Source organism: Macrobrachium rosenbergii, chromosome 8 (genome assembly GCF_040412425.1).
Source record: "Macrobrachium rosenbergii isolate ZJJX-2024 chromosome 8, ASM4041242v1, whole genome shotgun sequence".
Lineage (NCBI taxonomy): Eukaryota > Metazoa > Arthropoda > Malacostraca > Decapoda > Palaemonidae > Macrobrachium > Macrobrachium rosenbergii.
Window position 1 is genome coordinate 37,299,846 of NC_089748.1, and position 24,853 is coordinate 37,324,698.

Here is a 24,853-nt window from a genome sequence, read left to right on the forward strand (position 1 = left end):
TATAATACAATTTCGGCATTGGTGCGTTCGCGAGAAAACCCGTCCCCCCTCCCGCCCACCCTCCCGCCCGCCCACCCGCCCGCCCGCCCGCCCACCCCAACAGATGTGCCTGCTGCCATCGGCAGCCCTCCTCCGTCCATTGAGGTATGAAATATTTCCAAATTATTGTTCTGACAAAGGAAAAAAAAAGTCGTTAACCAAATAAATGCATTCTCTCATTTGCCAAATCTGGGAGGCATATGTCTTCCGGGGATCGATCCTAACCAGTGACGGACCAGGGCAATATATAAATAAGATGTTTTTGTCGAATATAGTTCCGGGAATGATGTAACTTGCGTCTCGTGTAAACGCTTTATTTTATTTTATTTTATTTTATTTTATTTTATTTTATTTTTTTTTGCTCAGAGTGTAATACACTTTGTTTTGGGCTCAAAGTGTAAAACACTTTGTTTTTGGGTGCAAAGTGTATAACTTTTTTTTTTTTTTTGGCTCGGAGGAAATCAGGGCAGGTATAAAATGTAAATTATCTTGAAAACTATTTATATAAAACATGGTGAAAGAAATAAATAAATATATGAATATATGATTAGAAAAAATTATTAAAATATGCAATATTGGGTCTTTTTTTTCTCTCGGCTCAAAGGAAATCAGGACAGTTTAAAAAAATCTAAAGTTTCTTTGAAACTATATAAAGAATTAATATAAAACTTGGTAAAATAAGAGGAGATTGAAATTATGGGATGACAGTAAATAATATATATATATATATATATATATATATATATATATATATATATATATATATATATATATATATATATATATATATATATATATATATATATATATATATATATATATATATACTGTATATAATATAAATATACATATGTATACTGTAAATATATATATAAATATTTATCTATATATATATATATATATATATATATATATATATATATATATATATATATATATATATATATATATATATATATATAAAACATATATAAATATATAAGTCAAGAACCAATTAAAACCATTAATCACATTGTTTAAGATTTCCACGTATTTTTTAAACACGATATTCGTAAGCGTAACGTCACAGTTGTCCAAAGGCCAAGCGCTGGGACCTTTGAGGTCAATCAGCGCTGAAACGGAAGTTGACAGTAAGAAGGCTGGAAAGGTGTAACAGGAGGAAAACCTCGCAGTTGCACTGTGAGAAAATTGTTAGAGAGGTTGGAAAGTCTTATGAAATAAAGAATATGAACGGAGGTACAGTAAAAGTAATGAAAGGAGTTGCAGATAGGGGCCGAAGGGACGCTGCAAAAGAACCTTAAGTAATGCCTACAGTGCGCCATGGGAGATCTTCGTCTTGAAGTTTTTTTTTTTTTATAATAATTGTACCCATCTCTGGACTTTGTCTTCAATAACATAAGACAGTTTTGGAAAACTAGCTATGAAATTTTGAACGCAATGGGACCAAGATGGTTAAACAAAAGTACCAAAGCGCCAATTATGTCTCAAGAGAAATTAAAAGAGAAATAGCTTCACTAGTCTCTTGCAGAACACCGCTGGATTGAGAAAGCCTACATATTTTTTTGTTCAATATACCTCTAACTGATTTCTAGTGCACCTGGGTTAAATTAATAAGTATCAATCAATCCTTTTGGCATTACTATATTAATAATGAAAATGCAAAAATTATGAAAATAATAATTATACCAAAAACTGGTCTCACTTTCCATGATGGAGGTACTTATGGAAAATATATTATTATTATTATTATTATTATTATTATTATTATTATTATTATTATTATTATTATTATTCAGAAGATGGGCCCTATTCATATGGAACAAGCCCACCACAGGGGCCACTGACTTGAAATTCAAGCTTCCAAAGAATATTATGGTGTTCACTAGGAAGAATTAAGAGGAAGTAAAGTGAAATAAAAAAAAATAAATTAGTAAATTAACAAACAGATAAAATTGTATCAAAATGCAAGGAGAACAGTATTAGGGCAGTAACGCATTGCACCTTCGCATGAATATATTTGATTAATCTCCTATCTATCTAATTCACTGATAAACAAAAAAATCGGGTTGTAATCATGTAAAACGAGACACGAAAAAAAGCACATTCTTTTAGAAATACACGACCATTACACGTACGCCACGCCGAATATTTATAACCGTGCATCTGGAACCGGAAGGTCTTCGAAAAAGTCATTGTCATACATCGTCATGCACAGATGATCAGGCAAAACCTCAAGGACTCACGCCATACGTCTCTTTTGCACGGAATTCATAACAAGCGAACTCTTTGCTCTATCCAAGAGCATTGGTCTTCTATCTTTTTTTAGTGATGGCACCCTAACTAATGCAATCATTACCGTGGTACCCTTTCTTCACAATCCCACCATATCTCATGAATTAACTTTTTATTTAATGAATAAAATGATTATCCATACTATATATATAGTCTATTAGAGAAGATACACTGATAATTATTATATGAATACTTCTGAATTTTTTTTTTTACAAATGTTCATTCAGATTATCTAGCCAAGAAAAAATTCATGACAATCTTGCCGCACCCCTAGGCACTGTCTGTGGCACCCCAGGGTGCCACGGCACCCAGTTTGAGAACCACTGTCCAAGAGGATACATCATCAATAAGAGAAAACGCCTATTTAAAGTATGTTCCAAAATTTACACAATGGTGACACGTACTGGCCCCCCCCAAAAACCCCATAGCAGCACTTGCAATCTACCAGACACCATCTAATAATTTTTTTTATTTTCTAAGACTAAAATTTCAGCACCAAAAGTAGAATTCTTGAATCGGAGTTCGCTAAACGTATTCGGCAGGTGGTATTCTTGAAATTGGAACGTACCCCATTTTTTTTATAGGAATAAATATTTACGTTCTCGGAATTTACGCAGCCTGGCATTGCAATGGCTCTTGGTTCCTCCACGGTAATTTCAATATATTCACCGATACCCCTTTCTATCATAATTCTTTTGAATCGATGTGTAACACACATTATATATATATATATATATATATATATATATATATATATATATATATATATATATATATATATATATATATATATATATATATATATATATATATATATATATATATATATATATATATATATATATATATATATATATATATATATATATATATATATATATATATATATATACATACATACACACACACCATAGAAGCTGTGTATGTATCCCCAGCAACCAAAACTGCTGTCCGCTGTCATCTGTCATCATTGGACAGTAGGGACCACTTTCACCTAAACGACCAAACACTCGTTTTGGCTCTATTTGTCCGGACCTCCAACGGCCGGCTATAAATTTAATGACGTGAAAATCCCTAGAATGAAAAGCCACTTAAGTCTGCCTGGCCCTTGAATCAGCCGACCTGAAATATAATGGCTTACTCTCGCAGACCTTTATATATCAGCCGGGGAGTTGAAAGATTATATATATATCTGCCACTGAACTGAACCATTGTGTGACCCACAGTGGGGAGAGATTATATAGCAACCGCTGATATAATGAGTGGAGAGATTATGTAGCCGCTGATATAATGAGTGGAGAGATTATATAGCCGCTGATATAATGAGTGGAGAGATTATGTAGCAGCTGATATAATGAGTGGAGAGATTATATTGCCGCTGATATAATGAGTGGAGAGATTATATTGCCGCTGATATAATGAGTAGAGAGATTATATAGCAACTGCTGATATAATGAGTGGAGAGATTATATAGCCGCTGATACAATGAGTGGAGATTATTATAGTCAACCGCTGATAAAATGAGCGGAAGAGATTATATAGCAACGCTGATATAATGAGCGGAGAGATTAGCTAGCAACTGCTGATAAAATGAGTGAAGAAACTATATAGCAACTGCTGATATAATGAGTGGAGAGATTATATAGCCGCTGATATAATGAGTGAAGAGATTATATAGCAACTGCTGATATAGAGTGGAGAGATTATATAGCAACCGCTGATATAATGAGTGGAGAGATTATATAGCGAACACTGATATAATGACTGGAGAGATTATACAATAACCGCTGATATAATGAGTGGAGAGATTATATAGCGACCGCTGATATAATGAGTGGAGATTATATATCAACCACTGATATAATGAGCTCGGAAATGTTCAGTTAATTTTTCATTACTCTCAGTTCACAGAAATGTTTCCAGTTACATTTTTATCTATTTATTTATTAATTTGTTTATTTATTTGTTTTTCCTTTTCCAATAATTAATCTCTTCTTTCTGCATTTCCTATTGCCTTCTGTTACTGCTTTCAAATGAATATCACATTCTTTGGAAGCTTGAATTTCAAGTCAGTGGCCCCTGTGGTGGGCTTGTTCCATATGAGTAGGGTTCATCTTCTGAATAATAATAATAATAATAATAATAATAATAATAATAATAATAATAATAATAATAATAATAATAATAATAATGAATAAACTGGCGAAGATATTTGGCTTATTTATGAACCGCGAAGATATGATTGATTGATTTAATAGAGGATTTGGTTCCACAACGCATCTGAATGAAGTTAGCGGTGTGTACTACTCTCGATTTTTCCTCCTGTTATTCCTTAAGCTTTTCGTAATTCACTTTCCTTTTAAGTAAACCACCCCTGAATCTAGTGAGGGTTTGAAGAATGAAGTCCAGTCCTATTTTACTCTATTTTTCTTACGAAAATTTATTCTGGGTTTTCACGGAGGGAACCAACAATGCCTCCTCTTTTTCCTAGCTCAATTCCTCCTTCTTCCCTTTCTCCCTCTGCCCCCCAACCGCCCCCTCCTTTTCTTGACAAGTTAGTGTCCCCTTGGTAGTGTTTATAGGCGATCATGCCAACTGCCGGCTAGCGGAAACCTTCTAATTTAACGGTCCGCTACGTTAACGACGCCGGGCCGTGATTAACAAGTTAGTTCAACTCGAGCCGACATTATCCACCCAGGAACTGGGATTTAACCTAAAAAAAAATAAATAATAGAGAGAGAGAAAAAGAGAAAGCGATTTGGAGGGGGGGAAAGAGTGAAGCTCGGTGATTACATGTAAATTATAAAGAATTACAGTCTTTAATCTTTTCTTTGGGGAGGGTCAATTCTTTCGGCGACAACTGTCCCACTGATTGGGTTCCATTGTGCTCGCGAGTCAAGCCAGTCATAAGGGGATTGGCAGCTCGTTGGCGAAGCTTTCACAGGATTTCGGACGGTTTTATTGGTTTAGGCCTAGCGGGCGCCTATGTGGGCCCCGAGTGCAGCGGTTGTAGGCCTCTCTTCTTAGACCGCGATAGTGGATTTTGTCATTGTTTTTTTTTCCATAACCTGAAGCGGTTTTCTTTAAAATAAAACCTTGTTTTTCTTGTCGACGACATTGAGGTTTTTGTTGTGTGTGTGTGTGTGTATGTGTGTGTGTACGTATGTCTGTTTGCTTGGATGGCTTTGAAAAACATAAAAAAGGAAAAAGACATTTTATAGCCCTCTATGGCTCAAACAAAGTCGGGAGAGAAATCGATCAAAATGCAATAAAGCTTTGGAAAACTTTCGGATATTCTCCGGAATCAACTTGAGATGAGGGACGGGACCTCTCGTTCGTCAAAACACTTGTTTTTCTCTCTCTCTCTCTCTCTCTCTCTCTCTCTCTCTCTCTGTTCCTCTCTCTCTCTCTCACCCTCTCCTCTTCAGCTGCAGCAGCTGCTCCTCCTCACCCTTGCAGTAAGCAGAATTAGCGATAGATAGAACAGCCGCCGATTTATTAAAAACGCCGCTGTTGCAGTAATTAAAGGAATTATTCGATAAAAGAGAGAGAGAGAACAAACGATTTAGAGAAAAATGCGAGAGAGAGAGATTACCATAATCGCTTATCTGAGAGAGAGAGATGGATTAAGAGGATTCATGAAGGGGAGATGAGAGGTGAGAGAGAGAGAGAGAGAGAGACAGAGGGGAGCTGAGTGAGAGAGAGAGAGAGAGAGAGAGATGAAGATGAGAGAGAGAGAGAGAGAGAGAGAGAGAGAGAGAGAGAGAGAGAGAGAGAGTCTGAGAGAGAGAGAGAGAGAGCTTAGTCTGAGAGAGAGAGAGAGAGGAGCTTAGTGATGAGAGAGAGAGAGAGAGAGAGAGAGAGAGAGAGAGAGAGAGAGAGAGAGAGAGAGAGAGAGAGAGAGAGAGAGAGAGAGAGAGAGAGAGAGAGAAAGTGTAGACGGACAGTCACTGGAATTCCAGCCTGATGGAGACTGATTTGTATAGATTCATATTATCATCGTCTCTTTTCTTTATCCTTACTGATTTCAGCGAAAAGACCTCGAGCCCAGGGGAAGACGGAGAACCAAATTGATTTTAATATTCGTCAAAATTCCCAGTTCACGAACCAAAAATATTTTGACCTCATTCAGTCACAATTACTTGATAAAACTGTATTTGTTGACAGATATATAGAACCTACTGAATACAGAATAGAAATTGAACTGAATATAGAATTTAGGGCGAAGGCCAAGCACTGGGACCCAATAAGGTCATTCAGCGCTGAAACGGAAATTGATAGTAAAAAAGGTTTGAAAGGCGTAACAGGAGGAAAACCTCAAAGCAGTTGCACTATGAATCAATTGTCAAGGGTTGAGATGGGAAAAGGAGAATATTCAAAGGAGGTACAGTAAAAGGAACGAAAGGTGTTGCAGCAGCCAGGGGCCTCAGTAGTGACCGAGTGTCCCGAGCGAGACAGAAATCTATAGATGCTTAAATACCGCCATAAGGAAAAAATTTCGTGAAAAAATAAAGGGACCTCCAAGAATCTTGGGAAGGGTTAGTCTTTTTTTAAGACGCGCTCCAAAAGTTTGGTCTTTAGCAAAAGGCGGCAGCTGGCATAAAAACGTTCTCTGATGAGGACGGCTTTATCTTTCCTTCATGCTCTATAATTAGCGAGATCGAGAGGTGGGTAGGTACCTAGAGAGAGAGAGAGAGAGAGAGAGAGAGAGAGAGAGAGAGAGAGAGAGAGGGCTGTCCATTATGAGATCATTTTTTGTGCATTTTTAGAGAGAAGAGGGCTGTCTGTCAGAAAACTCCGGACTTTTTTGTGTCAGAAGAAACTTAGAGGGCTGCAAATTCGTATGTTGATCATCCAACCTCCAGTTATCAAACATGCCAAATTTTTGTTACTTGTTTATTTTAAAGAACTCAGTGGGCCAGTGATTTCCTTGAAAGATAGGGCTTTGGGAAATCGGGCTGTACAGAGAAAACGCGTTTTGTTACTTGCAGAAGAGAAACGAGCAGAAGAGAACGATAATATGAGAAGGAATAAGGAAGGGGGGGGGGGGAGACCGCTTAGCTCATTCACCGTCATGAATTCAAGGCTCTCTTTGGGCTCTCGCATTTTTCCTCCTAAAAGGACCCTTTTGAAGGGAACGCAAGCAAGCAAGCAGGCAGGCAGGAGGCACTAGGCGACGCTTTTATACAAGCAATATTGCTATGCTCCCGGAGCATAATGTCGTATAATTTTCCTTTGGAATATATTATTCCTTTCTGGGACGTCTACATTCATCGGCCTCTCACTAAAGTTGGGGCCGTTTTTTAGGTATGAATGCCCTGCTGCGCGAATTCGGGGGGTTCTTGCCCGAAACGAACTTGAATGCTGAAATATTGCTTTTTCTTCAGAGGGTAAAAAAAAAAAAAAAAAAATGGGAGAGCGAGAGACGGAAATTTACTCAAGAACTCCGCTGGGAAATTTGGCGTTTCATGATATACTGTTTGCTTATTTCTCTCTCTCTCTCTCTCTCTCTCTCTCTCTCTCTCTCTCTCTCTCTGACTGTCGAGGTCATATCTTGATAAAATTGGATACGTGATTTTTCCAGGATGGGACAGAATAGAGCCAGTTGCCCGGACGCATTTTCCCGGGATGTGACCGGGTACGGGACCTTTCCTTGATAAAAGCGGTACGCCAGACGCCATATCTTAAAAACTAAACATAAAATTTTCTTGAAAATTATTTCATTATGTTTCCCACACCCAAATTACTTTAAAGATATTAATCTAACCTAAACCTAAACCTAAACCTAACCTAACCTAACCTAACCCAACCTAACCTAACCTAACCTAACCTAGGGCATGGCAAAGAAAATGGGGGCTTTGCTGCCCTGACGAGGCAGAGGGAAACGCGAGTTGAAATTACAGAGAGAAAAAGTTATCGTCAAAGAGAAGAGAGTGGGCCAGACCCACTTGCTCTTTTTGGGGCTCATGACTCCTGTTGCTTTAAATCTACTTAAGAATATGTTACTGGTATAGATCATATGCCAAATGTCATTCAATTTTTATTTATAATTATCAAGAGCTTCCTTCTGCCCTAAAATGGAAGACTGCAGTGTCTGCAAAAATACACAACTGAGAAAAATGGTCGATACTGCAGTTTTCCCTTGCCTTACTACTGATTCTGCAGATACTGCAAATGGGACCCCTAAATACTCGTGGAAAGCATTGAAGAATCATTCTGAAACTGCACTAACTTGTGTATTAGTGTTTCACGAGCCAAGTAGGTGGCATATCTCAATTTCTAAAATTTTGCAGGTACTGCAGTTTTCCATTTTAGGGCAGAATTAATAACAACAAGACACTTTCCTTAACAGTTTTCCATATTGAATGATTTCATACTTGTGTTGTAGTCAAGTTCAATATGAAAAACAGCTTACCAAATAAGCCTGTAAAGATATCTCATTGCCTGTGCTGAGAATGATTTGAATTTCATGATGACCTAACGTCTTTTTATAAGTTAATCTGTCTACGAGGTTTGCCTTGTGACTGCACTTTTGACAGGTCTGAATTTAAGGAAATTCTTCTAACCAATGTCCTTGCACTTCTCACTTCTCCGTATGCTTAATCTTTCTTTCGTAAGGGGACACAAAGATATATTTTTTCTTATACTTATCCGGGGTTATCTAGGCAGGACATTAGCTCTGCATGCCCAGTTATGTTCATTATTAGCAAATTTTTCTAAATATTAATACTGGGGTCTTTGTGAAAAGTTATTTTTCATGAAAAAATAAAAAAATTAAAATTAGAATTACGATTCGTGAGAAAGGTTTTATTTCAAGATTATAATCACCTGAGAACAAAACAATGAAATATGTATTTTGGAAAAATGTTATTCTAATTGCTGGAAGGATAACGAACGTAAACGTGATTACCGAGTCATGTCACAAAATATCTTGCCGAGTCATGTCACAAAATATCTTGCAGAATCATGTCACAAAATATCTTGCCGAGTCATGTGACAAAATATCTTGCTGAGTCATGTCACAAAATATGTTACCGAGTCATGTCACAAAATATCTTAGCGAGTCATGTCACAAAACATCTTACCGAATCATGTCAAAATATCTTACCGAGTCAAGTCACAAATTATCTTACCGAGTCATGTCACAAAATATCTTACAGAGTCATGTCACAAAACCTCTTACCGAGTCATGTCACAAAATATCTTACCGAGTCATGTCACAAAATATCTAAAGGCTCCCAAAAAGTAGAATTTCCCCTGAAAGGGTAACATTTTCATTCATAGAAACATGACGTATACCTGTCCTTGATATTAAGAAAATATCAATCGTGTCTTGTTCCCGCAACATTCAAACATTTCCTTGATATTCTTATATAAACAAAATACTGATTTGAAGACTGCGAGACTGACAGGCTTATCTAAAACAAAATACTAACGAGGAATTTGAAGACTCCTAGAATCAACTTTTTTGAACCCGTCTGAAGGGAAATATTGCCAGTGTTTTTACTCATGTGGTGGACTGTACGCATTACTGGATCTGTGAATTACACTGGCGATCGAAATATTTGAACTACACTTATTAGCAAACCCAACATTAATAAATTTATTATGCAATATGTATAAGGGTTAATGCTCTCTTGTTTACCAAGATACTACCAATAAATTATAAGAAAAGAAAAAAGTAATGTTTATTTCTGCTAAAACCTCAGCTCTGACCAGCGGTCTCTGATTGTCAGAGTATTTCAGCGCTGGTGACAAATAACTTTACAAATCATGCCTATATCTCCCCAGTGGGTCTCCTTCTGTGACCCTCATATGCCCAGGTCAAAATCTGCATACTGTCGAAGTATAAAGTTGTGAATGTATGTGCATACTACATACATACATACACACACACACACACACACACACACACATATATATATATATATATATATATATATATATATATATATATATATATATATATATATATATATATATATATATATATATAATGTATATATATATATATATATTAAAATATATCATCTGCATATTATATATAGTAAAAGACATTCATTTATATATATATATATATATATATATATATATATATATATATATATATATATATATATATATATATACATAAATACATTACATACATACACATATCCGTGAGTGAGGCATTAGGGGACAAACTAATGAAGCAGGGATATCTCATACCCAGCTGGACCATAGTAATTAGTGTAACCGGGAGATGAAGGCAAGGGGGTGTATTGATCTCCGTTCCGGCAACTCGTCCCTTGATTGTTATAGTTATTTCTATAATCATTGTGGATCGCGCGAAGGGTAAACCTATTTCTCATTGACCAAACAGGAGTATCTATACGGTTGGGTACCGTTTGGTGTTAGTAGGAGGAAGGCATAAAGAGAAACAGAATGAATTCACAGGTATATGTTACACCTGGGAATATTATCTTGAATATTTGGTAGTAACAAAAAGATATAAAGAAAAATTAAATGAAATCAGATGTATATGTTACACCTTGAAATATTATCTTGAATATTTGGCTTCTAAAGCCAAATGTCAAAGAAAATATTAAAGAAAATGTCACAAGAAAATATTCTTGATATTTTCTTTAATATTTAGCTGAAGAAAACAAACATCTGGAAATATTTTCTTGAATATTGTCTTCTACAGCCAAATACTAAAGAAAATATTACAAGAAAACATTCTCATGATATTTTCTTTAATATTTGGTTGAAGAAAACAAAAACCTGGAAATATTTTCTTGAATATTTGTCTTCCACAGCCAAATATCAGAGAAAACATTAAAGAAAATGCCACAAGCAAATATTCTTGTGATATTTTCTTTAATATTTGGGTGAAGAAAAAAAAAACCTGGAAATATTTTCTTGAACATTTGTCTTCTAAGGCCAAATGTCAAAGAAAATACTAAAGAAAATATCACTAAAAATATTCTTGTGATATTTTCTTTAGTATTTGACTGAAGAAAACAAACCCCTGGAAATATTATCTTGAATATTCGTCTTCTAAAGCCAAATACTAAAGAAAATATTAAAGAAAATATAACAAGAAAATATTTTTGGGATAATTTCTTTATTATTTAGCTGGAGAAAATAAACATCTGGAAATATTTTCCTAAATGTTGTCTTCTAAAATCAAATATTAAAGAAAATATTAAAGGAAATATTACAAAAAATATTTTGTGATATTTTCTTTAATATTTGGTTTAAGAAAACATACACATGGAAATATTTTCTTGAATATTGTCTTCTAAAGGCAAATATCAAAGAAAACATTAAAGAAAATATCACAAAAATATATTTTTGTGACATTTTCTTAATATTTGGCAGAAGAAAACAAACATCTTGAAATATTTTCTTGAATATTTATCTTCCACAGCCAAATATCAAAGAAAACAGAGAAAATATCACAAAAATATTTTTGTGATATTTTCTTCAATATTTAGCTGAAGAAAACAAACATCTTGAAGTATTTTCTTGAATATTGTCTTCTACAGCCAAATATCAAAGAAAAACACAAAAGAAAATATTTATGAAGAAAACAAATATCTGGAAGCATTTTTTTATATTTTCCTCTATAGCCAAATATCAAAGAAAACAAAGAAAATATCACAAAATTTTTTTTTTTATATTGTCTTCAATATTTAGCTGAAGAAAAACATCTGGAAATATTTTCTTGAATGTTGTCTTCTACAGCCAAATATCCAAGAAAATATTAGAGAAAACATCGCAAAAAACATTCTCGTGATATTTTCTTTAATATCAGGCTGAAAAAACAAACATCTAAAAAAAAAATATTATATACACAGCAGAGATTATAACACGACCGGACGCAATTCTTCCAGAAATTCGTCGATACGATTCCCTAATAACATATTTTTCCGCCCAAAAACCACTCTCTCTCTTTCCTTCTCTCCCTCGAAACCAACGTTCATTTACTGCCTCGGAAAATTTACTTTTTTTTTCTCCCATGAAATCCTCCCCTTTTGTAGCATTGCATTATGGGGCACTAATCAAAAGGCTGATTATTCAGCATCAATACGTTAGTCAAAAGTGCGGAATGCTGTAGATTAAATCATTTTCCTTTTCAAAGAGAATGATTTAATTTTGCAGAATAGCAAATTGGACGGGGCTGCGAGTTTCACTTGTTTTTGCAATACGGCGGATACAGAGAGCCACGTCCGTGTTCCATGTCACAATGGGAGGTTGATCCATGCAGGAGAGAGTTTTTTTTATATGTAATAATTAACGTGTCATTTAAACACATTTTGGGGGGGAAAAATTGTCCTCGATATGCTGGGCCTGGTCGGTGTTTTTTCGTTAGTGATAATACTAATTCCTTCACCTATCTTTCATCATGGCAGGTTACCATTCGTTCCGGTATATTTGATGTTTCATTAATGTGTGTGTTATATATATATATATATATATATATATATATATATATAATAATATATATATATATATATATATAATAATAATAAAACATTAATAATAATAATTATAATAAAACATTTCACTTTTAACCCCAACCATGTCACTTACTCATTCTTGAACTTTTCATCTGCGCTATTTACATCACGAGCTCTCATTCCGATAATTATTCTCAGTTACTTTAAAACTTTTGACAAATCAATCAAAGAACTTTTCGTCTACTCCATTCTATTCATCATACGCGACAGAACTTTAAAACATTCTCCTCATTAACGCAAGATTTTATTCTCTTTTCGTCAGAACCCCTTCAGTTTTCTCCTCTCAATCAGTCGCCATTTCTCTGAATTTCCTTCCCTACAGTACAAAATGGTTCCTTTGTAGAGTTCTTGAGTCATCAGTTCCTTCAAATTCCTTATCACCTCTCACCTTTTTCCCCTTACGGCCTCGTTCACCTGTACATGATCCTTCTATTATTCCATACCATTCTACTTTGATCGGATTCCACCTCTTCTCCACTCTCTCCTAGTCCAGTCTTTATGATTCTCCTTCCTACGGACCTACAGATGCAAATTTTCCCAACAGTATTCTCTGCCCCTCTCTAGAGAGCTGCCTAGTTCCATTCTGCTGCTGCCACTTCTGTATCATTAATCCGAGGCCTTATTTTTCATTAATCTTCCTGCCATATGTTGCTCACGGTTCCTCTAATCGCACTTTTATAGATTATTTTTCCTTCTGCAGTCTAAACTCTCATTCTCCATTTAAATTGTGGTTAACAGAAACTCTGATAAAATTATTTTCCCGCGTTAACTGTTCTATCAGAGAACTGACATTCGCCACTTTTTTTAGTTTTCTGTAAAAGAAAACTGTTTTGCCGGCTTTGTCTGTCCGTCCGCACTTTATTCTGTCCGCACTTTTTCTGTCCGTCCTCAGATCTTAAAAACTACTCAATCTAGAGGGCTGCAAATTGGTATGTTGATCATCCACCCTCCAGTCATCAAACATACCAAACTGCAGCCCTCTGGCCTCAATAGTTTTTATATTATTTAGGTTAAAGTTAGCCATGATCGTGCGTCCGGCACCGCTATAGGTGCCAACAACACAGGTCGCCACCGGTCCGTGGCTGAAAGTTTCATGGTTCAAGGCTGAGAGTTTTATGGGCCGTGGCTGAGGCCACCACCTTACAGAAAACTCGATTGCTCCCAAGAAACTTCGGCGCATTTTTTACTTGTTTTTTTCTTTAAACGAAAAATTCTTTTCAAACTGGTTCCATAAAACTTTCAAACGCTTAAAACCTCCCAATTACGTCATCTTCTCTATGGCTTACTTTTACATTCAAATCACCCAGCCCTACCCCTTTCCGTACTGGCCATAGGACAGATTCAAACTCCCAGGTATTTGAGGGAATACCTTGGTGCTTTCCATTTATGGGCCATTCCCTATTAATATTATTGCAATATTTTCCCCGGCCATTGTAAATTTCAATCAAAAATATGACTGAAATGACGACACATTTCTGAGAGTTCCCACAATCCTCCTGACCCAACAAGAGAAATACAATCCCTCGCCCAACTTATCTCATCGAAAATGCACAAAACAAATCCTTCTTAGCCTCTCCAAGTTCTAAACCCCGTAGGGGGGTAGCGGCGTCAGTGTACCTCATGTGGTGCACTGTAGGCATTACTTAAGGTTCTTTGCAGCGTGCCTTCCTTAGGCCCCCTAGCTGCAACCCCTTTCGTTCCTCTTACTGTACCTCCTTTCATATTCTCTTTCTTCCATCTTACTCTCCACCTTCTCCTAATAACTGATTCCTAGTGCAACTGCTTTGAGGTTTTCCTCCTGTTACACCTTTCAGATCTTTTGCTGTCAATTATCCACTTCAGCGCTGAATGACCTCATAGGTCCCAGCGCCTGGCCTCTGGCCTAAATTCTTTATGCAGTTCAATTCAGTTCCCGGTCTTAAATATCATATTTTCATTTAATGGTATCACAAAATCCAATAACACTTAGGTGCATCTTCTTCAATACATCAGCAAATGTTACATTTCCTCTCAAATATCATCTACAGCACATAATCAAATATTCTAGATCCCAATACTCAGTGTTCTGATTTACTCGCAACTTGATAAAAAGCGTTTTGGGTTGAAAAGATCCACCACCTGGTTTTCGATGATTTCCAATTGCACAGATCAGCGCGAGAATATAGTGTTTGATTTTCCTGTCATCCCGCACTAGCAAAGCGACAATTGTTGAAGCCTCTGGGAGAAAGGGGCCGTTTGCTCTTGGGGGTTACTTTAGAATGGGTATTTCTTTGCGTTCTGGCAGGGCACACTTGCAGGTCAAATTGTTGGCATTTCCAATAACATCTGATTTTAGGGCACGCTACAATTTACCGATATATATATATATATATATATATATATATATATATATATATATATATATATATATATATATATATATATATATATATATATATATATATATTATAAATGACTACCGGAATGGAATAACGCTCAAGAATTCACCTGAAACAATCCAACCAACAGAAGGCCTTCTTCTTCTTCTTCTTCTTCTTCTTCTTTTCTTTTTCTTCTTCTTCTTCTTCTTCTTCTTCTTCTTCTTCTTCTTCTTCTTCCAAGTTTTCTTAGCCCCATCATCTTCAGATATTCATACTTCTAAAATGGAAAACTGCAGTATCTCCAAAGTTTTCGAAATTGAGATCTGCCACCATCATTGGAGCTTCAGAATGATTCTTCATACTTTCCTAAGTATTTAGGGGAAATTTGCAGTATCTGCAAAATCAGCAGTAAGGCCATTGAGATATCCCATTTCTCTCAGTTTTGTATTTTTGCAGAATGAGTCTTCCATTTTAGGGCAGAACAATTTCTTGAAATGGAAGTGGAAATGTTTAGGGGGTCCCATTTGCAGTATCTGCAAAATCAGTAGTAAGGCGAGGGAGCATCTACCATTTTTCTCAGTTTTGTATTTTTACAGATAATGCAGTCTTCCATTTTAGGGCAGCATAGTACTGTGTATATAACCGAAATAATCCAATCCACAAGTCTCTCTCTCTCTCTCTCTCTCTCTCTCTCTCTCTCTCTCTCTCTCTCTCTCTCTCCTTATCCTCCGAGTTTCACTTACCCCCATCATTTTTTCGCTTTCGACCCGAGAGGCCCATTTGAGGTTCTGCTGCCATCCACTTCGAAACACGTGGTCAGCAACTTCTCAAACTCCGCCCCCTCCCCCACCCCAAAATGGCTACTCCCCGATTCCCCAGACCCAGGTCCCCAGGCTGCTCTTAAACCGACCCTAGACTTCGACAGCTCCTTCTCTCTCTCTCTCTCTCTCTCTCTCTCTCTCTCTCTCTCTCTTGTGGACGTTAAGTTATGCTACATAATGCCCCTCGTGGGCCCAGTTAAAACTTAGAGAAGGAGGATTAAACCCGTTTTATGAAGGGGGGGAGGGGGGCCAGTTTTTGGGCCAAAAACTATCAGGAAGCAGGGAAGGGAATCTAAGGATATTTCCCCGAAAACTGGATCATGGTTTTCTTACTTTTCGATTCCGAAGCCTTTTATTGATATGGAAACCTTATAGTTAGTCAATATACATTTTCGAGTTATAAGATAAAATGAATATTTTTCACTAATTTTTTTTTATTCAGGGAGTACGCAGAGCGAAAGGTTCTCAATACACATTTCTTGCCATGTTTTCGTATGTGAATGATGCTATTTTTAATCCAACTGAATGTTATAGTATTTCAAGTACAATACTCAGTGTATTTCACTAACATGAAGCTGTTACACTGTAATATATATATATATATATATATATATATATATATATATATATATATATATATATATATATATATATATATATATATATATATATATATATATATATATATATATATATATATATATATATATATATATATATATATATATATATATATAAAATATGAGATTTGTTTGTGTTTGCTCGTAAATATATGGAAATACCTCTCTCTCTCTCTCTCTCTCTCTCTCTCTCTCTCTCTCTCTCTCTCTCTCTCTCTCTCTCTCTCTCTCGCTTGGTTAGCAGCGATCTCGCCTTTCAACTGAAAGACCTGGGTTCGATCCTGATGTGAGTCAGAAATTTATTTCTGTTCCACACGAGATTGTGTGTTGATTATTTCTATTCATCTATCTATATATATTATATATATCTCTATATATATGTATATATATGTACATATATATACATACACACACACACACATATATATATATATATATATATATATATATATATATATATATATATATATATATATATATATATATATATATTTAGTTATTGATAGATACATAGAAAGATAATTAGAGAGAGAGAGAGAGAGAGAGAGAGAGAGAGAGAGAGAGAGAAGCATCTCGTCCTGAACCTCCACGGAAAGATACGAGATAATAACAGATAACAGATCAGATTGAAATTCAATTATGTCACAGACAAGACGAATTTACACAGGGAATAAAAAGGACCAGGGGGTGTTAGTGGGGGGGAGGGAGGAGGGGGAGGAGGAGGAGGAGGAGGAGGAGGAGGAGAAGTGGGTGTGGGCGTGGGTGGTGGGCGTCCCCCAGCAGCATATATATTACACAGCTGAGGCAGACAATAAGCGAAAATCGAAAATGAATTCCGCCATTTCGGAGGGAATTTATGAAGTTATAAGAATCATCTCCACGTCTGACACAATGGCGGGAATCCAAGCGGATGTAATGAAGGAGGACTACAGTTTAATTTACGACCTTCGATGTAGTGATAAATACCATTCACGGGCGCGCGCGACTACGCGGAGTGAATGACGTCATCGTTCAAAGGGCGGCCTACAAAGGAACACCGACCCGGAGCCCTTGGCCGAGTCCTTTGTTCCGGCTCCTCCTCAAGCGGAGCATTTTGGTGCATGAGAGTTGGGATAATGATGATGATGAGGCAGATGATGATGGTGAGGAGGAGGAGGAGGAGGAGGAGGAGGAGGAGGAGGAGAGAGAAGATTTTATCTCTATTGAAAAGAGTACACTGACGAAGCAACGACTGACTTGTAAATTTGGAATATACGTTGAATGTGTGATGGTGATTAAGAATGTAATCTTTTGGAGTCATGGAAATTTCCATCAGAGATTTTAGTCTTGTTATCCCCACATCCCATTACTTTTTTTTTTCTTTGAAAAGAAAACTATACACTTTGACGTAAGTCCAGTCATTATTTCCGCCCTCAGATCTTAAAGACTACTGGGCTCAAGAACTTGCAAATCTGGTATGTTCATCAGAAACCACCAATCATGTCTGCCTTTGAAGTCCCTCTGCCTCTATCAGTTTTTTTGTTGGTTAGTTAGTTATAATCGTGCTTTGGCAAGATCTAGTGTGGCAATGACAGTAACTGGTTAACGTTTCATGTGGCGGTTCATCAGATTACCGAGAGGTCTTGATCCATTTTTCTTCAGACGCCTTTTTTTGAAATCTCGATTTCGTCAAAGAAATTCTGCTCATCGTTTGAATGTTTTTCTTAAGATTAATATGCAACCACAGTAAAGCCAGATTATTTACTCTTGGCAACTTAAGAACGGTCTCTAGAACTTTAAATCTGTTAACAGATTTCAGAAACCACTCAAATGTCTGCCTTTGGGAAGTCTGGAACTGAAAATCAGTTGTTTTGTTAGTTACTGTTTCAGAATCTAGTGTGGCAATGTAACTGGCGAATGGAAGTATCGAGAGTCTTGATGTTCTTATTCAGGGAAAATTGAATAAAATTTTGAATGTATGGACAAATTAATGAAATTAGCCAGTTACATGGATACATATATTTATATACAAAGGGTAAATTCTGAATGGGTTCTTGGACTGTGAGAACCAAGAAAATGAGTTCAGGAAATAGGTATTGTTTGTGAATCATGGTGCCATGGAATGGAACACACAGACTGAATATGTGTGTGTGTGAATATTTACTCATGAAAATTACACTGAGTTATAATATAATATAAATAATGTATATATATATATATATATATATATATATATATATATATATATATATATATATATATATATATATATATATATATATATATAAAGCCTCTTCAAGTATGGTCTTGAAAAGCTGTTTAAAATTTTTAGAAATGGATAAAACATACAGTTAATCTTAGCTGTGATCTATTTTAAATGAGTCACGTAACATCTCAGGAAATCATTTTTTCTTTGCCCTACAAACTTCTAAATCGAATCACGGAGGAAATAATGTTCTACTCGCCCCGAAATCTTCCGCCAAAGTAGCAAAACCAGTCTAAACGGAATTGGATTTTGGGTGCATTAGGTACGTTCGCAAACAAGTACAAAATGCTCCGAAGTTTCTTCGGCGCAATCGAGTTTTCTGTGCATCGTATAATCAAGGCCACCGAAAATAGATCTATCTCTCGGTGGTCCCGGTATAAGCCGCGGCCCACGAAACTTTATAAACACGGCCCGGTGGTGGCCTGGTCTATATCGTTGCCAGATGCACGATTATGGCTAACTTTAACTTTAAATAATATAAAAACTACTGAGGCTAGAGGGCTGCAATTTGGTATGTTTGATGATTGGAGGGTGGATGATCAACATACCAATTTGCAGCCGTCTAGCCTCATTAGTTTCTAAGATCTGAGGACGGACAGAAAAAAGTGCAGACGGACAGACAAAACCGACACAAAACTATTGTGCTGGCTTTGTCTGTTAGCCAGCACTTTATTCTGCCCGCACTTTTTCTGTCCGCCCTCAGATCTTAAAAACTGCTGAGGCTAGAGGGCTGCAAATTGATATGTTGATCATCCACCCTCCAATCATCAAACATACTAAATTGCAGCCCTCTAGCCTCAGTAGTTTTGATTTTATTTAAGGTTAAAGTTAGCCATAATCGTGCGTCTGGCAACGATATAGGACAGGCCACCACGGGGCCATGGTTAAGTTTCACGGACCGCGGCTTATACAGTATTCTACCGAGACCACCGAAAGCTAGATCTATTTTCGGTGGCGTTGATTATACGCTGTACAGCAAACTCGACTGCGCCGAAGAAACTTGGGGGCATTTTTTAATTGTTTATGATGCTGTTAGAGACACTTTCCTTTACCATCTCCATAATTCCTCTGTGAAGGATTGTCCTTTCAATGGTGTCGTTACTTTTTTAATGTTCTCAAAGATATTCCCTCTTTTTTTTTCTTTATTTTATTGTGGTGTTCAGCTACTGTGAGAATAATAGAACGGGCGAAGTCATTAATGGCCGTGCTCGTTGCCACGGCTATTGTTAAGCATGCTCTAAATAGTAATGTTTCCGCCGCAATCCTTTCTTACTTCGCTAATGATGCTTTTGTGGTGAGAAATGAATCGGCCTTTACTTCGCCCCTCCTTCCTCCAAAGTACTATCATTCCATTTTCTCCTTCCTTCCTTTCATTTGCTTGTGTTTCTATACCTCCCTTTGCTGCTAAGCGTTCACTAAAATAAGTAACTCTTCTTGAATATTTTCTTCTGCTGATTCTGACAAGCTCATGTCCTTCTGATTACTGATAAACGCTCACTGAATTATGGACTTTCTCTCAAATATTTTGGTCTGCTGATTCTGACTATAAAACTGAGCAAATCAAGGAGCTTTTATAACAATTCCTCGCCGTTGTTTTGTTAACTATTCTGCCCTAAAATGGAAGACTGCAGTGTCTGCAAAAATACAAAACTGAGAAAAATGGTCGATACTGCAGTTTTTCACTTGCCTTACTACTGATTTTGCAGATACTGCAAATGGGACGCCCCTAAATACTCGAGGAAGGCATTGAAGAATCATTCTGAAACTGCAGTAACTTGTGTATTAGTGTTTTACGAGACCAATAGGTGGCATATCTCAATTTCGGAAATTTTGCAGATACTGCAGTTTTCCCATTTTAGGGCGGTTTTGTCTTCAGGTATTTCAGAAAGTTTTTGACGTCTGAAGTGCTGAATAATTGTCTACCAGTTGTATCATAAATTATTCGCCCAAAGTGATAAAACCAGAGAAGAATAGGAAATGATTTTAATTACAAATATATCGGTAAGTGTGGAGATTGATTCTGAATGAAACAATTTTGTGAAAACGAATCTGAAAATGCTTGCGTAGATTCCTCATAGATATTTGTCGTCTTTACAGATAAGGAAATCGCGTTCTTCCTTCTGAAATAAATAGCTGATCTTCAAGATTTGTTTTTAGTTTTCTTTACTGAAAACTAGGTTTCTGTCCGTCCGGACTTTATTCTTCCATTATTAATCATTCATAAATTTGTCTTCATCCACCCTCCAATCATCAAACATACCAGATTGAGCCCTTAGCCTCAGTAGATTTTATTTCAAAAGTTCACATAATTGCATTAAACGATATTATTCCACCACCACAGTGGTTAAAGTTTCACGGGCAGCTGCTCAACAGCACTATACCTTCAGAAAGAGACCTGTTTTTGGTGGCCTTGATTATACACTGTAGCGACTGAACAGAAAAGATGCGAAAAATGCATTGTTTATCCTAGTTTTTAAACTGTTCTATCTTGCACTTGGTTTAGATTGACATTTTAATCATTCATTAATTTATTAATTTATTTTTTCAGTTTTTTAATAAAAGATGGTATTCCTCTTTATTGTTCATTTCCTTTATTCCTCACACTTCTGGACTGTTAAACAGCCTCCCTTCTTAGGATATTCTTTGGAACTTGAATGTTCAAGCAAAGATGCAAAATGCATTACTATCCTAATACTACTCTCCTTGCATTTGAATACATTTTTATCTTTTATTAATAATATTAATTTAATTTTTCTTTTTTAATAAGTGGGATCCTCTTTAATAATATTTAATAATACTTCCTCTTACTTCTTCCTAATGAACACCTTAATATTCTTTGGAAGCTTGAATTTCAAGTTAATGGCCCCTTTGGTGGGTTTGTTCTATATTAATATGGTTTCATCTACTGAATAATAATAATAATAATAATTAATAAAAATAATAATAATAATAATAATAATAATAATAATAATAATAATAATAATAATAATAATACTTTACCTTATTCTTTGAAGCTTGATTTTCAAGTCAGTGGCCCCTGTGGTGGGTTTGATCCATATTAATAGGTTTCATCTACTGAATAATAATAATAATAATAATAATAATAATAATAATAATAATAATAATAATAATAATAATAATAATAATATAAAATCAGGCAGTGCTACGGTATTGCAGGTATTACAGGAAAACATATTTCTTCTGGATAAATGGAAATATACAATACTCCTCCTTATTTGAGTTCCGCTTCCCCAACAAACACCCTCACCTCTCCCCCTCAGAGACCCCATCTTTCACCCCACCCCCCAACAAACGCACACAAGCTACTATCTCTGTGGCGTAACAGCGTTTCGTCATGACTTCCACAAAGTTGATTCTGATGGGGAGGAAAAATACCTTCTTCGCTTTTTTTTCTCTCTCTCTCTCTCTCTCCCTCTCTTTTTCCTCTCCCTCGTTCCTCTCTCCTCTCTCTCTCCTCCCCTCTCCTTTCCTCCACGCGGGCTCTCCCTTCTCTCCCAGCAACAGAATTTAATCAAGCAAAGGCATTGTTGGATTTCGGGAACATTTTTTTGTCTTCGCCGACACTTACTCCTGGTTTTGCTTTTGTTTAATTTCTTTTTTTTATTTTCTTCTTCGTCCCGCCGTTCCATTAGTTATCCGAGTTTCTCGTTGGAATCTTTTGCTTTTTTTTTTAGGAGGGTTTCGGGTTCCCGGTTTAAACTTCGGGAATTAAGTCTTTTGCGATTTTCGGTAAATTTTGAATATTGTGTGTTTGGTCTAACTCTCGAGGAGCCAAAAAAAAAAAAAAAAAAAAAAAAAAAAAAAACTGCGGACTCGAGAAAGGTTATTTTGTTGCATTTGGGAGATAGGGAATTCGATACCGATGCTATTAGGAATATTGTTGGAAGATTGTTGGGTGAAAGACAATAACCGAAATATGATTTTATAAGTAACAACTACAAAAGTGCAAAATTATTAGCAGTTAGAAATGTAACATTATTTTTACGTGACAATGTTCCATACCTTCTCAAGCAATATTCTCAGTATTGACATTTTTAATTTATATTAACTAATTGCTTTCAGCTTCATGAAATATGTTCTTAGTGCTTAATGGGTATCTTTCATTCATCAGATTAATCATAATTTTGTTTCCACAATATTTGTAATTTTAACTCCCACACAAATGATCATAAGAAAGGTTACTTCCATTGAACAGGTTTTATTTTGATAGTTGCAAGTCTCGCCACAGAACTTATTAAAAAAAAAAAAATAAAAATTGCTCCGAAGTATCTTCGGCGCAATCGAGTTTTCTGTACAGCCGCTACAGCTTATATAATCAAGGCCAACGAAAATAGATTTATCTTTCGGTGGTCTCGGTTTAATGCTGTATGAGCCGCGGCCCATGAAACTTTAACCACGGACCGGTGGTGGCCTAGCTATATCGCTGCCAGAAGCACGATTTTGGCTAATTTTAACCTTAAATAAAATAAAAACTACTGAGGCTAGAGGGCTGCAATTTGGTATGTTTGATGATTGGAGGGTGGATGATCAATATACCAATTTGCAGCCCTCTAGCCTCAGTAGTTTTTAAGATCTGAGGGCGGACAGGAAAAGTGCGGACAGAAAAAGTGTTGACAGAATAAAGTGCAGACGGACAGACAAAGCCGGCACAATAGTTTTCTTTTATAGAATACTAAAAATCGATAACGGTAAAACATGACGCGAACTAATTAACAATTAGGTCCACTACAACCGCCACTGAAGCAGAGTTTCGCCAAATGTTACTCAACAGTTAAAACTGGGTGAAACTCTTAATTTAAATAACTAAAGTTCAGAGGTTCAAGAGAAGATACAATGCATTACTACCCTAATACTATTCTCCTTGCATTTGAATACATTTTTATCTGTTTTTTAATTTAATAATTTATTTATTATTTTTTTGTTTATAAATGGGAGTTCTTCTTTCTGTATTTCCCTTTACTTCCTCTTATTTCTTCCTATTTCCCTTTACTTCCTCTTATTTCTTCCTGATGAACACCTTAATATTCTTTGGAAGCTTCAATTTCGAGTCAGTGGCCCCTTTGGTGGGCTTGTTCCATATGAATAGGGTTTCATCTTCTGAATAATAATAATAATAATAATAATAATAATAATAATAATAATAATAATAATAATAATAATAATAATAAATTTGAAAAGTCTTGTAACAATGAAATGACATACTTGAACTTGACCTTCAGAGACCTTACGCTCTTGTTATTGTTATTATTATTATTATTATTATTATTATTATTATTATTATTATTATTATTATTATTATTATTATTATTATTATTATTCAGAAGATGAACCCTATTCATACGGAACAAGCCCACCAAAGGGGCCACTGCCTTGAAATTCAAGCTTCCAAAGAATATTATGGTGTTCATTAAGAAGTAATATAGGGAAACACAAAAAGAAGAGATATGACTTATTAAAAAAAATAAAAAAATAAATTAATAAATAAATAAACAGATAAAAATGTATCAAAATGCAAAAAGAATAGTATTAGGATAGCAATGCATTGCAACTTCGCTTGAACTTCTGAAGAAGTTCCAATTGCACGACACCCTCTGTACAGGGAGGTTGTTCCAGAGTCCAACGGTGTGAGGAGGAATAAAGGACCTCTGGAACTTTGGAGAAGTTCGACAGTACAACTCTGGGTAATTCTTTTTTCTCAAGCATCAATACTCTAAAAAACGCTTCAGAAATGTTCAGTGATTCCAAGAATTATTTCCAAGAATAATTTCTAAGAACATTGCATGTTATATTTATATTCGTTGCAATAAATTTTGACGAACTGCTCGCCTCCATGAGAAACTATGCAAGATGCGAGCTATTTTTACCTGAGAATCAAATTAACCTGGTATCCTTTTCCAAGAAATCAAATTAACCTTTGGCAAGATCTTTTTTCCAAGAAACATTGGTTTGA